Source organism: Pteropus vampyrus, unplaced genomic scaffold, assembly GCF_000151845.1.
Source record: "Pteropus vampyrus isolate Shadow unplaced genomic scaffold, Pvam_2.0 Scaffold477, whole genome shotgun sequence".
Classification (NCBI taxonomy): domain Eukaryota; kingdom Metazoa; phylum Chordata; class Mammalia; order Chiroptera; family Pteropodidae; genus Pteropus; species Pteropus vampyrus.
In genome coordinates, this window is record NW_011889258.1 from 1,044,826 (window position 1) to 1,058,999 (window position 14,174).

Below are 14,174 nucleotides of genomic sequence, written 5' to 3' on the forward strand. Positions count from 1 at the left end.
GCCAGTCCAAGGCTGATATGGCAGCTTCGACTCACAAAGTCTTTTTTTTTTCTTTTCTTCCTTCCTTCCGTCCTTCCTTCCTTCCTTCCTTCCTTTCTTTCTTTCTTTCTTTCTTTCTTTCTTTCTTTCTTTCTTTCTTTCTTTCTTTCTTTCTTTCTTTCTTATTTTTTCAATTGCAGTTGGCATTCAATATTATTTTGTATTAATTCCAGGTGTACAGCATAGTGATTAGACATTTATATAATGTCTGCAGTGATTGCCCCAGTTTAACTCATGAAGTTTTTAAGTTCCCAGGATTCTAATACTTCACTGTGTAAGGCTTCCATCCACAAACCATCATGTCTGCATTAAAGCCAGAAAGAAGGTTAAAGTGACAAAGAAATAAAGGAAATTTGTGTGTCAGAGAAAGCTGCCACCCAGAATTTTCACTTATAATCATTTTTGCCAGATCTTTGTCACATGACTACATCCACCTGCAAGAAAGATTAGGAAATATAGTATTTATTCTAGAAATTCAGAAGAGAGGAAGTTGTAATAAAATTAAGTGGGAGACTCAATAGTGGGGATAAGTAGCAGTCTTTGTCACAATCAGATAATGTGAAAATAGGTGATAGTAATATAAAAATGAATAAAATGTATATGTATTTTATATAACAACATCAAATATCTAACAAAAATAGATTAATAAAAAACCACCCCCACTCCCAAACTTAACTCCAATACATAACAGAAAATTTTATTTGACACAGAAAATAAAGCTCTACTGTATTAGTATAGAACTGTTTAATACTGCAATCATACTATCCTTTTGCAATATATTTTACTGACTCTCTTAGATTATTCAAAAACCTGTATAAATTTCACTCCATCCATGAAGTTGCCTTCTGTCTCCCATACCTCCATTGCCTCAAGCATTGAACACTCAAATGTAATGAATACTCTAATATAGTCTTTTACCTTATCTACACAAGTTCTTTTATAGATATTCCTGGCTAGAGTAGGGAAAATCTGAGATAACAGTAGAGATTTCCAGAGCAATAAACGGTCAAAATGGATTATTATTTGAGTTAATACCAAAGATTCTGACCATGACTGAGGTGCAGCAAAGGTGTGCCTTTCCAGAAACACAGTAAAGAGTGGCTTTCACTATTTTTCTACCAAGGTACTTTTCTAAATAGGCCAAAATTACAGGAGAAATTGGGATTCTCAAAATAACACAATGATTTATCACCATACAAAATATAATTAAACAAAAACCCATATACATTGTCTCACTGTGTTCTGTGTTAGACTCCAGAGCAGCTTTCTGAATTCAACCAAAGAAGTAGCTACAGATTTGATCCAGGTGTTCTGTGTCTTGATAGATGCAAAATTAAAGTATAAGCCAAATGGGTAATGGGAAAAACTGGGCATGAGGTTTTATATAGAGTCCAGAAGGCATTGTTTTGAGTAAGCATCCAGGTCAGTAATGGGCCCTCGAATTAGTAGGTACCAAGTAAGAAGAGGAGCAGAAATCATAAGTCCACAGAATAAAGGTGAGCTGGGAATGAGATATGGTGACTACATATAAATAGAAAGGGCAAGAGCTCAGGTTTTTGTGAATTCTGTTTAATGGCTTACTTGATGATTCGATGGCTCTTATTGGGAAGTTTCTTTCACCATTGGGCATAGACACTAGAGAGCAGATAAATGCACAATGATTATAAGTCATAGCCGTACTCAGATTAGACTAGGATAATAATGTTTTATTAGATAGAAATTAATGCAATATTCAAGGTATGTTTACTTTGACACTGCAGTCATCAGTTCTGATTGTGTGTGATGTTAATTGTGTCAATTAATTTCTGGAACATCTATGCTTTGTAATGATTGAGATGTAGCAGGAATAATCCACCTCATGCTCAAAAATATAACTTTTACTGATGCCTGACATTCTAGGTTCTGGTTTTAATTCATACATGTTTATGAGAGGAAAGAAATTGGTTCCTAACTGAGAGAAAATGAGTTTCTATGGCTGGTTTATATTGAAAAACCAGATTAATAGGTCTTTGGGGGAAAGAGACTCTGAAAAGAAGTGGGCAAAGGATGTAAAAAAGAAAGCAGAAATGCCAAAGATAAATTTCATCTCCTTTACAATTTTGATGGCTGGTCTTAGGCATCACTACAATCAAAGCAGCTGCTTTAAAGCCATTGCTAGAGAAAGAGGTTAGTGATTATTTTCTTATCAGCATATGGATGCAGTGCTCTAAGAGAAAGAATGCCACCTTTTAAAAAATTTTTATACCAATTCCACAGGTTTTTGTCAGTTCCCTTATTTAAAGTCACATTTATTTTACTACATGCAGAGTATAAATTACAACTTTGAACTTGTCTATATGGTACAAAGTGAGCTGAAGATTTAACAATTATATAGATTTATTGATAAATGAAGATAATTAATGTAGATAACTTAGATAAATTACATAAAAAAGATTATTTAGTCAAATCAAAATAACTGTAAAATTGCCCAGTATCCACTTTATTTTGCATTGTGTTGATTCATCTTAACTTGTCATGGCTAATTTGCCATGGTAATTTCAATAGACAGTGAAATCCTCAAATAATGCTCTGAAACTATGAAAAATGTGTACTAAAGCTATATCAGAACAATATCTAAACATCTAGGTTAAGAGGGAAAAATTCATCCAACTAATTTTGTTTAGTGCTACATTATTTTTTATTAAATTTGTTAGGGTGACACTGGTTAATAAAATAACATAGGTTTCAAGTGTACAATTCAATAACATATTATATGTATATTGCATTGACTGTTCACCATCCAAAGTTAAATATTTGGGAATTAGTATGTATTTGGGTTTTTCACATAAACATAGTGAAGATTGTATACTTTTATAATGGAAAAAGCAGTATTTTTTGTAATAGAAAAAGCATTGGACTCATAGAAAAAAGATATAGCTTTTGCCCCAGCACTGACAGGCAAATTTAATGACTTCTGACAAGCTCTTTAATCTCTTTGAGTCTTCATTTCTTTGAATTTGCCTGCCTATTTACATCATTTACATCATAGGGATGTTGTAGTTATTAAATACGGCTATAGATACAAATCATTTAGAAACATCGAATGTGAGGTTTAAATGCAAGGGTTTCTCATATTTACTTTGAGAACTATGTCAATACAACCTGTTACATGAGAAAAGTGCACAGATAAATACACCAAGTTGTAAGTTTTGCATGGGCAAACATAAGTTAAAAACTGTAAAAGTAGATTTTATATCTAAAGTGATTCAACTGTGATAAAATTTTTGATTAAAGTATAGTTGGCATATAACATTGCATATAATACTATTTTAGCTTTGGGTGTATTCAACATTTATATATCTTATGATGTGATCACCACACTAAGTCTAGCGACCATTTCTTATCATGGAAAGTTATCACACGATTATTGACTATATTCCCCTTTACCTTTGTATTTTGAAAACATGGTAAGTTTCAAACTTCCATTACTAGTTTTACTCCTTTGAGCTAAGTGCACCTTAATTACAGTTTACTAATAATCAATGGCTCAATAGTAGATTGGTCGATTCCATCCATTTATATATTAATGGCTATAATAACCACATATAGTTCAGTTATTTCTGTCACTATAATAATCAAGGCAGAGATGCCTAATCTTAAAGCACAGCTTAAATAATGTCACTTCTCTGTTCAAAATATTTTAATAAACTTTTGCAATTAAAAGATAATTTCCAAATAGCCTAGGATGGAATCAAAGGCCAAAACTACCTTTCCAATGTAATTTCTCCATTTTCCTTTATTGCATAGACTATATTCTAATTTGATTAGATTACTTCCATTTCTACAAAATTTGTACTATTTTTGCTTCTATGACTTTACTCATGTTGCTTACTTCAAATGGAATGATCTTTTACTCTAGCTTTGTTTCTCAAACATAGGAATCCTCCAAGGTTCTGCTCAAATATTACTTCTTCCAAAAACTCTTCCACGACCTTATCTAAACGTAGTCTTTATTTTCAGAACTCATATAACATTTAATACCTTTATTTTAGCACCATGCATACTCTTCTTTATAGCACAGATATGTTTCTATAAAAGCCTAATTTTTCCACTCAGTTCCTTCAAGAATGTGATTGTAACTTCTTTGTCATTGTATTATGCACTATAACTGTAACAATGTATTGCATATAATAGATGTTTACTAAATATTTATTGTATGTCCAAGTATTTTTTTAGTAATCAACTAAAAAAAATAATCTAGAAATTGGTAAACTAGTCACAAAAGCATTGGGTTCTATCTAGCAACATAAACATGGAATAAGTATTAATATTCTCATTAAGGAGACAGAAACTATAGAACACAGAAATTAGTTGACTGGCAACATTAAGAGATTTACAAATAATTTTAACATAATCAAAACATTATGCAGATTAATAATCATATTTAAGCTTTCTTATATCTGCCTCTTTCAAATATATAATAAGTTAAGATTCACTATGATTGAAGAGGAAAGAATTTTTTGCCAGGTAGAAAATTATATGAAAGTTGTTGTCAAGGTACATAATGCACAAATGCATGAGAAATTTCTCTAAATTGTGACTAAGTAAAACAGACTTGTTTTGTATCCTGATATTACCTTTTCCAGCTATTTAACCTTAGTCTAGTTTGGTAGCTACTAAATTTAAATTTTCTTATTGATAAAATGAGGAGACTAGTAGTAACTCATATTATTGTAGTAGGAGCAAACTAAAACCACTACGATTTTTTTCACTAGGAACAGAAAGTAAGAAATTTTGTAATTCAGTAAATTAGATTATGTACAATTCTTTGCATATAAACACATGTATTTCAACGCGGCTCTGTAAAGTAGATAATTGGGAAATACCTGCATTCTTACAGCTATTGTTCAATGTCAAGGTTTTAATAAACCAAGGCTGATCATTTTGTATCATAGTGTATGACATTTCCCTCTCAACTTTTCATGTTGGCAAATAATCTGAATATTGTTTTCTTTTTAATGATGAAGATAATATGACAAAAATTTTAAATAGATGACCACACACTTAAAATATGTTTATTTATTTATATGGTTTGCTGGCCATTTTAGTTTGGCATCTGGTATAAAAATAATACTATAGGAGATACCTGGAAATGTTGATGCTTATGAATATTACAAAAGAAATATATTTGAAAAATCAGTCTATTTACACAACAGGTCTATATGCTTTTGTTTAGGTTTAACTGCAAAACTGCAACTCTTCTGATAATCTGTCACCTATAAATCAAAATTATGATATTAAGTATTAACCATGACACTAAAGTTTAATTATATCTTTTCTTTCTTAAATTTAACTGGTCAGTGTGGAATTTTAAGCATGTACCCTGTACAAACTATTTTAGAGTTTTTGGAGTCTGAGTGATAGGAATGATTTAGCAAAGGTGTGGCTCCACCGCAAAGCAGGAAGAAGCATTGTTAAAATTACAACTATGTAGTGCCTCTTTGTATTTGTAGGCTTCACATTGAGTGTTTTAGTATATGTTATTAATTCCATCACCTGTGCCAATAAATAAATAAATTTCATCTCATACATTCAACTGTTTGAGCATAGAGTACTGCACACCATATGGATCTCATTTGAAAGTCCTCCAAATTATGGATATCCATGTGCGACTGATAAAAGTCAGTTTATTTGGTGGTAGAAGAATGGAAGGCTGCTCTCAAATCAAGTCCAAGGAGATCGCCCTATAGGCTATCTAAGCACTAAACTCAAGGGAAATTACTTCATCACCACTTGTTCCAGAACAGAGTAATGAATATTGTAATGTAGCCAATGTTCAACTATGTTGACTTTACAGTACTGGAATTAATCTCCATGTGCATTGCAGCTCAGTGAAGTCATTCCTAGGCTATAATGGTTTTGAGGCTGACTTCAAATTTTCAGGCTCAGATGCTGAACCACATAATCCTGATAATGATGTTACCAAAATGCTTTAACCTCATGATGATAACACCTGGTACGTGGTATAAGACTGTCAGATTTAGGTTAAGATAATACTCCTATAACCTAAATATATTTTCAGTGACAATTTGCAAGATTGTCTATCAGTATGCATTCTCTGTGCAGAAGAGTGCCAGTCATTAGCTGCTTCAGAATTGGGCTAATCTGTGTGGTTATTTTAAACTTAAGTTTACATATCGCTGAAGGCAGAATTGTATATTATCCGACATACTAAATCTCAAAAATTTCTTATTTGAATTATACTTTGGTTGATTCAATTGAATTGCAACTGCAGGATGAATTGAGATTTATAATATTAATAGTAATGCCACTAGTGACTTGCAAGACCTGGATGTTTTACCATGATGTCACCTATTTTCTTGCTTCTATCCATTTCTATCCCACACTTTCAATGTATTCTCAAAGCAGGAGCTAGAGTAAACTTCTTGAAATTGGCAGAGCATGTTACATCACTTCCATGCTCAAAACCCTTCAATAGTGTCACATTTTACTTCAAGTAAAAGCCAAAGGCCTTAGAATGACCTACAGTCTTTACATGACCTTTCATTCCTTAACCCATTTGCCCTCTGACCTTATCTCCAATCCTCTCTGTCTGGTTCACTCTGCTTTAGCCATACAAACCTCTTTCCTATTCTTAGAATATGCCAAGGCATATCTTGACTCACAGTCATTGCTCTTTCTATTCTCCCTGCCTGGAATACTTTTCTTTAAGATATTGACATGCCTTACTATCTCATCTATTTCCGATCTTTATTTAAAATTCACCTTCTCAATGAGAACCTTTCTGAACACTCTAATTACATGTTTATTTCTACCCCAACACTGCCTATCCCATTACTTTTTTATTTTATTATTCTCAGAGCTCTTAACACCTTCTAACATATTATAAAATCTTCATATTTATATCATTATTGTTTGCTGTTTATATACTCCCACTAAAATGAAACTCTACAATGGTAAGGATTTTTGTCTTTGCGATTGATTACTATATACTCAACCCTTTAACTTGGTCTGACACAGAGTAGGCACCTAATACATATATTTAAAAGAAGTAATAATAGACCCAAATTAGCATTCAGTCACCCTGGAATGAATCAAGATTCTCGCATTGATGCATAATGAAAGGCGATACGACTTTTTATCATTCCGTGAGAATCTTTTCAATTAATTAGAACTCAAAATACAAAACCTTAAATCAGTTATTTTCAAATAGAGTTGAGGGACCATGCATTTGGAAATTTCCGTGGTATTTGTAAAAATAAAATACAAGTTTCTTGGACCTAAAACTATTTATTAGAAATCTGTAGCAGGAGATCTCCCAAAATAGCATGTTTAACAAGAATGCTATATGATTTCTTATATATACTAAAGTTTGAGAATAATTTTTCTAAACTAGAAATGAGCTACTATTGCATGTGTCTTTATTTTTGTCATCCTTAAATAACTGTTTTCCCATTTTAAAAACACCGTTTCCCGTAATAACTATAAAGCTTAAAGAAAAAAAAAAAAACTTAACCAGTACATACATCAAGCAATAAACAATTCGAAGTAATATTCAGGATGAAAATACAGTCTTCAAAATTTTACCTCCAAAACTTATGATATCCTTAAAATTTTTCTTTCAAAGACAAAGATGCTATTACATGCATTCTCATGTCCTAGATTTGAAAAAAGGAAAACCAAAATTACTTTTTGCCATAATCTTCAATAAACTATGCTTTAATTTTAATACCCAATTAATCAAAGTTAAGTCAAAGTTTAAATGTAACTATTTTTTCTCTGTGTGCAAGTTTACTAACAGCACCCAAATGAAAACATGAATAAAAATAATTTGACTCCCAAAATAGCTAGATTGTAATACATATATTTTATTAAAGAACTCATATAAAATTTTATAACAGATTTTTATGAAGCTCTACCCTTAACATAAAAGTAAAAATAATTTCCATTTTTCATTTTTACCTAAAGATATTTTTTATAATCATTCTCTCATCTTCTTTAAATCATGTCATATAATTTAAACATACATGTTTAAATAATTTTTATAAAAATATTTGAGAGATTGGAGTCAACCAAATTAAGAAAAAAATATTGCTAAATATTCTGATGGAGATACAATTTGATTTTTAATAATTAGCAATCAATTTTAGAAAATATAACCTCATAAAGCCTTCTGTTTTTCCTTAGGGACTCAATAAACACAAAGCCTTTTTAAGTGTTTGTAGAAAATTTGATTTAATGAAATGAGAAAGGATAAACTTCTTTTACTTTTTCTTTTCAAAATGTTGTTTGAATTTGTTAGAAACAGATATTTAGGCTCAAGAGCAATAACAAAATTAATATGAATATTACACATGAATAATTATGACTATATATTACAACTAAATAAATCATAGCATATTTACTTTTTAATATTTTTTTTTATTTTTTAATTACTGTTGACATACAATATATTCCTTTCATGTGTACAACACAGTGATTAGACATTTATGTAACATATGCAGTGATCATCCTGATATACCTAATACTCATCTGACACCATACATAGTTACCACAATATTATTTACTATATTTCCTATGCTGTATTTTACATCTCCATGACTATTTTGTAACTACCAATTTGAAATTTTTAATCTCTTCACTTTTTTCGCCCATCTCTCCAACCACCTTCCCATCTGGCAACCATAAAAACATTCTCTGTATCTATGAGTTCGTTTCTGTTTTGTATGTTCATTTGATTGTTTTTAAGATTCCACATATAAGTGAAATTATATGGAATGTTTTTCTCTGTCTGACTTATTTGTTTCACTTAGTATAATAGTTTCTAGGTCCATCTATATTGGCTGAGTAACATTTCATTGTATATATGTACCATTTCTTCTTTATTCATTCATTTATGAGTAGACACTAAGGGTGTTCACATATCTTGGCTATTGTAAATAATGATGTAACGAACATATGAATATATAGATCTTTCCAAATTAGTGTTATGAGTTTCTTCAGATAAATACTCAGAAGTGAAATTTCTGGATCCTTCTTTGTCTCTTGATACAGCTTTTCTTTTAAAGTCTATTTTGTCTGGTATAAGTATTGCTACCCCAGGTTTGTTTTTTCTTTTCCATGAAATTCCTTTTTCCATCTCTTTACTTTCAGTCTGTGTGCATCTTTTGATCTGAAGTGAATATCTTATAGGAAGCAAATGTAAGGATTTTGTTTCCTTATCCAATCAGCCACCCAATCCTTTGATTGAAACATTTACCAATTTACATTTAAAGTAATTGGTGATAGATATGTAATTATTTCTATTTCATTATTCAAACTTTTTTTATATTTTTTGTTCTTAAAGAAATCTCTTTAAATTTTTAAAAAAATATTTGATGTCTATTTTTTTTTAATTAAATTTAGTAGGGTAACATTAGTTAATAAAATTTGTTGTACTTCTGGTTTGGTGATAAAAAATTACTTTAGATTTTTCTTATCTGGGAAGTGCTTTATCTGTCCTTTGATTCTTAATGATAGCTTTGCCAGGTAGAGTAATCTTGGTTGTAGGTCCTTGCTTTTTATCACTTTATTTCCCTCCAATTCCTTCTGGCCTGCAAAATTTCTACTGAGAAAACAGCTGACAGTCTTATGGGAGATGCCTTGTAGATAACGGCAATTTTCTTGCTGATTTTAAGATTCTCTCTTTTGTTTTAACCTTTGAAATTTTTTATTATGTTGCACTTTGTTGTGGGCCTCACTGGGTTCATCCTATTTGTGACACTCTGCACTTCCTGGGGTTGTGTGTCTATTTTCTTCACAAGGTTAAAAAAGTTTTCTATCATTATTTCTTTTTTTTTTTTTTGGTCTTTTTTATGCTTTAAAAAAAATATTATGGTTACATTGGTTAACAAAATCCAATAAGTTTCAGGTGTAAAATTCAACAGTAAGTCATATATAAATTGCATCTTGTGTTCACCGTCCATAGTTAGATTTCATTCTGTCACCACATATTTGACCCCTTTTACCCCATCTATTTCCACCCTCCCTTTCTGCCCCCATCCTTGAGTAATGACTAGTCTATTGTCCATGTCCATGAGTCTCTGTTTGTTTGTCCTGTTTTTTGTTGCTTTTAGGTCTCTATTCCACATAGAAGTGAAATCATGCGGTTTTCAACTTTTTCAGTCTGGCTTATTTCACTTAGCATGATTATCTTGAGGTTCATCCACGTTGTCGCAAATGGCAGTATTTCATCTCTTCTTATGGCTGAGTAATATTTTATTGTATATATGTGCCACAGTTTCTTTATCCAATCATCTATTGTAGGACACTTCAGTTGCTTACATGTCCTAGCCACTGTGAATAGTGCTGCTATGAACATTGTTATGCAAATATCTTATCGGGTATGACTTTTCAAGCCTTTGGAGTAAATACCCAGTAGACAGATTGCTGGATAATATAGTAGATCAATTCTTAGTTTTTGAGGAACCTCTATACTGTTTTCCACAGTAGCTGTATCAATTTGCAATCCCATTAGTGGTGTATGAGGGTTCCATTTTCCCTGCCTTCTCCCCAAAACTTGTTAATACTTGTCTTGTTGATAATAGCTATACTAATAGGTGTGAGATGATATCTCCTTATGCTTTTGAATTGCATTTCCCTAATAATTAGCAATGTTTGTTATCCTTTCAGATATGTATTGGCCATTTTAATGTCTTCTTAAAGAAGAGTCTGTTCAGGTCCTCTGCCCATTTTTTAATTGGATTGTTTGTTTTTGTTGTTATTGAGTTGTGTGAGGTCTTTGTATATTTTGGATATTAGGCCCTTATAAAAGGTGTTGCTTGCAAATATATTTTTTCCACTCGAATGGTTGTCTCTTTACCTTGTTGACGATTTCCTTTGCTGTGAAGTTTTGTAGTTTGATGTAGTCCCACTCATTTATTTCTGCTTTCACTTCCCTTGCCTTTGAAGTCAAATTCAAAAACTCCTCTTTATGTCCAAGGTCCATGATTTTAGTTCCTATGTTTTCTTCTATCAACTTTATTGTTTCAGGTCTCATGTTCATGTCCTTAATTCATTTTGAGTTAATTCGAGTGTGTGGTGAATGACAACAGTCTAATTTCACACTTTAGCAGGTGCCTTTCCAATTTTCCAAGCACCATTTATTGAAGAGACTTTCTTTTCACATGCTTTTTTCTCAAACATTATTTACCCATATAAACATGGGTTTACATCTGGGTGCTTGATTTTGTTCCAATGGTCTGTGTGTCTATATTACTGCCAATACTATGCCATTTTGATTATTGTCATTTTGTAGTATAATTTGAAGTCAGTCAGAGTGATGCCTCCAGCCTTGTTCTTTTTTCTCAGGATAGCTTTGGCGATTCAAGGCCTTTTATGCTTCCATATGAATCTGATTATTTTTTGTTCTATTTCTTTAAAAAGTGCTAGTGAGATTTTAATAGGGATTGCATTAAATCTGTATAATGTTTTAGGTAATAAGGTCATTTTAACTATGCTGATTCTTCCAATCCAAGAACACAGAATATCTTTCCATTTCTTCATATCTTCTTCGAGTTCATTTAATAGAGTCTTATAGTTTTCATTATAAAGGTCCTTCACAAGTTTCATCGAATTTATCTCTACATATTTTATTCTTTTTGTTTCAATTGCAAAAGGAATTATTTTTTCCAATTCTTTTTCTGACACTTCGTTGTTAGAGTAGAGGAATACTATGGATTTTTGAATGTTGATTTTATATCCAGAGACTTTACTGTATTTGCTTGATTCTAGTAGTGTTCTTGTGAAGTCTTTAGGGTTTTCGATATAGAGAATCATGTCATCTGCAAAAAAAAAAAAAAAAGTTGGACTTCTTCATTTCCTATTCAGATGTCTTTTATAACTTTCTCTTGCCTAATTGCACTCTGAGGACCTCCAATATTATATTGAATAACAGTGGTGATAGTGGACAGCCTTGCGTTGCTCCTGATCTTAGAGGGAAGGTTTTTAGTTTTTCACTATTAAGTTTAATGTTGGCTGAGGGTTTATCATATATGGCCTTTATTATGTAAAGGAACTTTTTTTCTATACTGATTTTATTGTGCTTTGATTATAAATGGATGCTGTATCTTGTTGAAGGCTTTTTCTGCATCTATTGATATAATTATATGATTCTTATTTTTTAATTTGTTGATATGGTGTATCACATTAATCAAATTGCATATGTTGAATCATCCCTGTGCCTCTGAGATGAAGCCCACTCGATCGTGGTGTATAATCTTTTTAATATGTTGCTGTATTCAGTTCGCCAGTATCTTATTTAGGATTTTTGCATCTGTGTTCATGAGAGATATTGGTCTGTAGTTTTCTTTTTTGTGTGTTATTTTTACCAGGTTTTGGTATCAGAATAATATTAACTTAATAAATTGAGTGAGGAAGTATTGCCTCCTCTTCAGTTTTTTGGAAGAGTTTGAGGAGAATAGGTATTAAATCTTCTTTGAATGTTTGGTAGAATTCACTGGTGAAGCCATCTGGTCTTGGACTTTAACTTTTTGTTAGGTTTTTGATAATTGTTTCAATTTCCATACTGCTGATTGGTCTATTTAGATTTTCCAGTTCTTCATGATTCAGCCTAGGAAGGCTGTATTTTTCTAAGAACAAGTACATTTCTTCTAAGTTATTAAATTTGGTGTTATATACTTTTTGACAATATTCTTGTATGATCCATCGTATTTCTGAGGTGTGCGTTATAACTTTCTCTTTCATCCCTGATTTTGTTTATTTGTTGTCCTTTCTCTTGTTTCTTTAGTGAGTCTAGCCAGGAGTTTGTCAATTTTACTAACCTTCTCAAAGAACCAGCTCTTTGTTGCATTTATTTTTTCTATTGATTTTTTTGTTTGTTTTCAATTTCATTTATTTCTGCTCTAATTTTGATTTCTTTCCTTTTGCTGATTTTAGACTTCTTTTGTTCTTTTTCTAGTTTTTTTTTTTTTCTTTTTCTTTTTTTTTAAGATGAAGCGTTAGGTTGCTTATTTGGGCTTGTTCTTGTGTTTGGAGATATGACTGTAATGATATGAACTTTCTTCTTATGACTGTCATTGCCATGTCTCAAAAGTTTTGATACGTTGTACTATCATTATCATTTGTTTCTATGTATCTCTTGATCTCTCTTTTTATTTCTTTTCTGACCCAGTCATTCTTCAGTAGCATGTTGTCTAATCTCCATGTATTTTGGTTCTTCAAGCTTTATTTTTTACAGTTATTCTCCAGCTTCAAAGTATTTTGATCAGAGAATATGGTTGTAATGATTTCAAACCTCTTATATTTGTTGAGGAGATCTCTGAGTCCCAGTATGTGGTCAATTATTGAGAATGTTCCATATGCACTAGAAAAGAATGTATAAACAACTCTTTTGGGATGGAAGATTCTGAAAATGTCAATTATGTCCAGTTGCTATAATAAGTCATTTAAGGATGTTATTTCCTTATTGATTTTCTCTTTGGATGATCTGTCCATATCCTACAGTGGTGTATTTAGGTCCCCTACTATGATACTGTTTTGGTCTGTTTCTCACTTTAGTTCTGTTAGTAATTGTTTTACATATTTTGAAGCTTCCTGACTGGGAACATAGATATTCATAAGTGTTATGTCTTCTTGGTTCATGATTCCCTTTATCATTATGAAGTGTCTCTCAGTATCTTTCTTTACCTTTTTTATTTTGAGGCCTATTTTATCTGATATTAGTACCACTACTCCCACTTTTCTCTGAATGCCATTTGCTAGGAATATCATTTTCTACCCTTTCACTTTGAATCTATATTTGTCTTTGTAGCTGAGATGTGTCCTGGAGACAGCATATGTTTGGGTTTTGATTTTTTGGTCCATTCTGCAATTCTTTGCCTTTTTATTGATGATTTCAGTTTATTTACATTTAGGGTGATTATTGAAATATGAGGTCTTCTTATAGCCATTTTATCTTTTGCTTCCTGGTAGCTCAATGTTTCCATCGCTTCCTTGTCCTTGTGTTTCTGTTTTCTTTATTTTGGTTTGGCTTTTGTGGGTTTTCCCTCTGCTTCTTCTTGTTTTATGTTATATACTTCAGTTCTGAATCTTTGCCATGGGTTTATTATAACTAATATGTAAAGGATAGTTATATA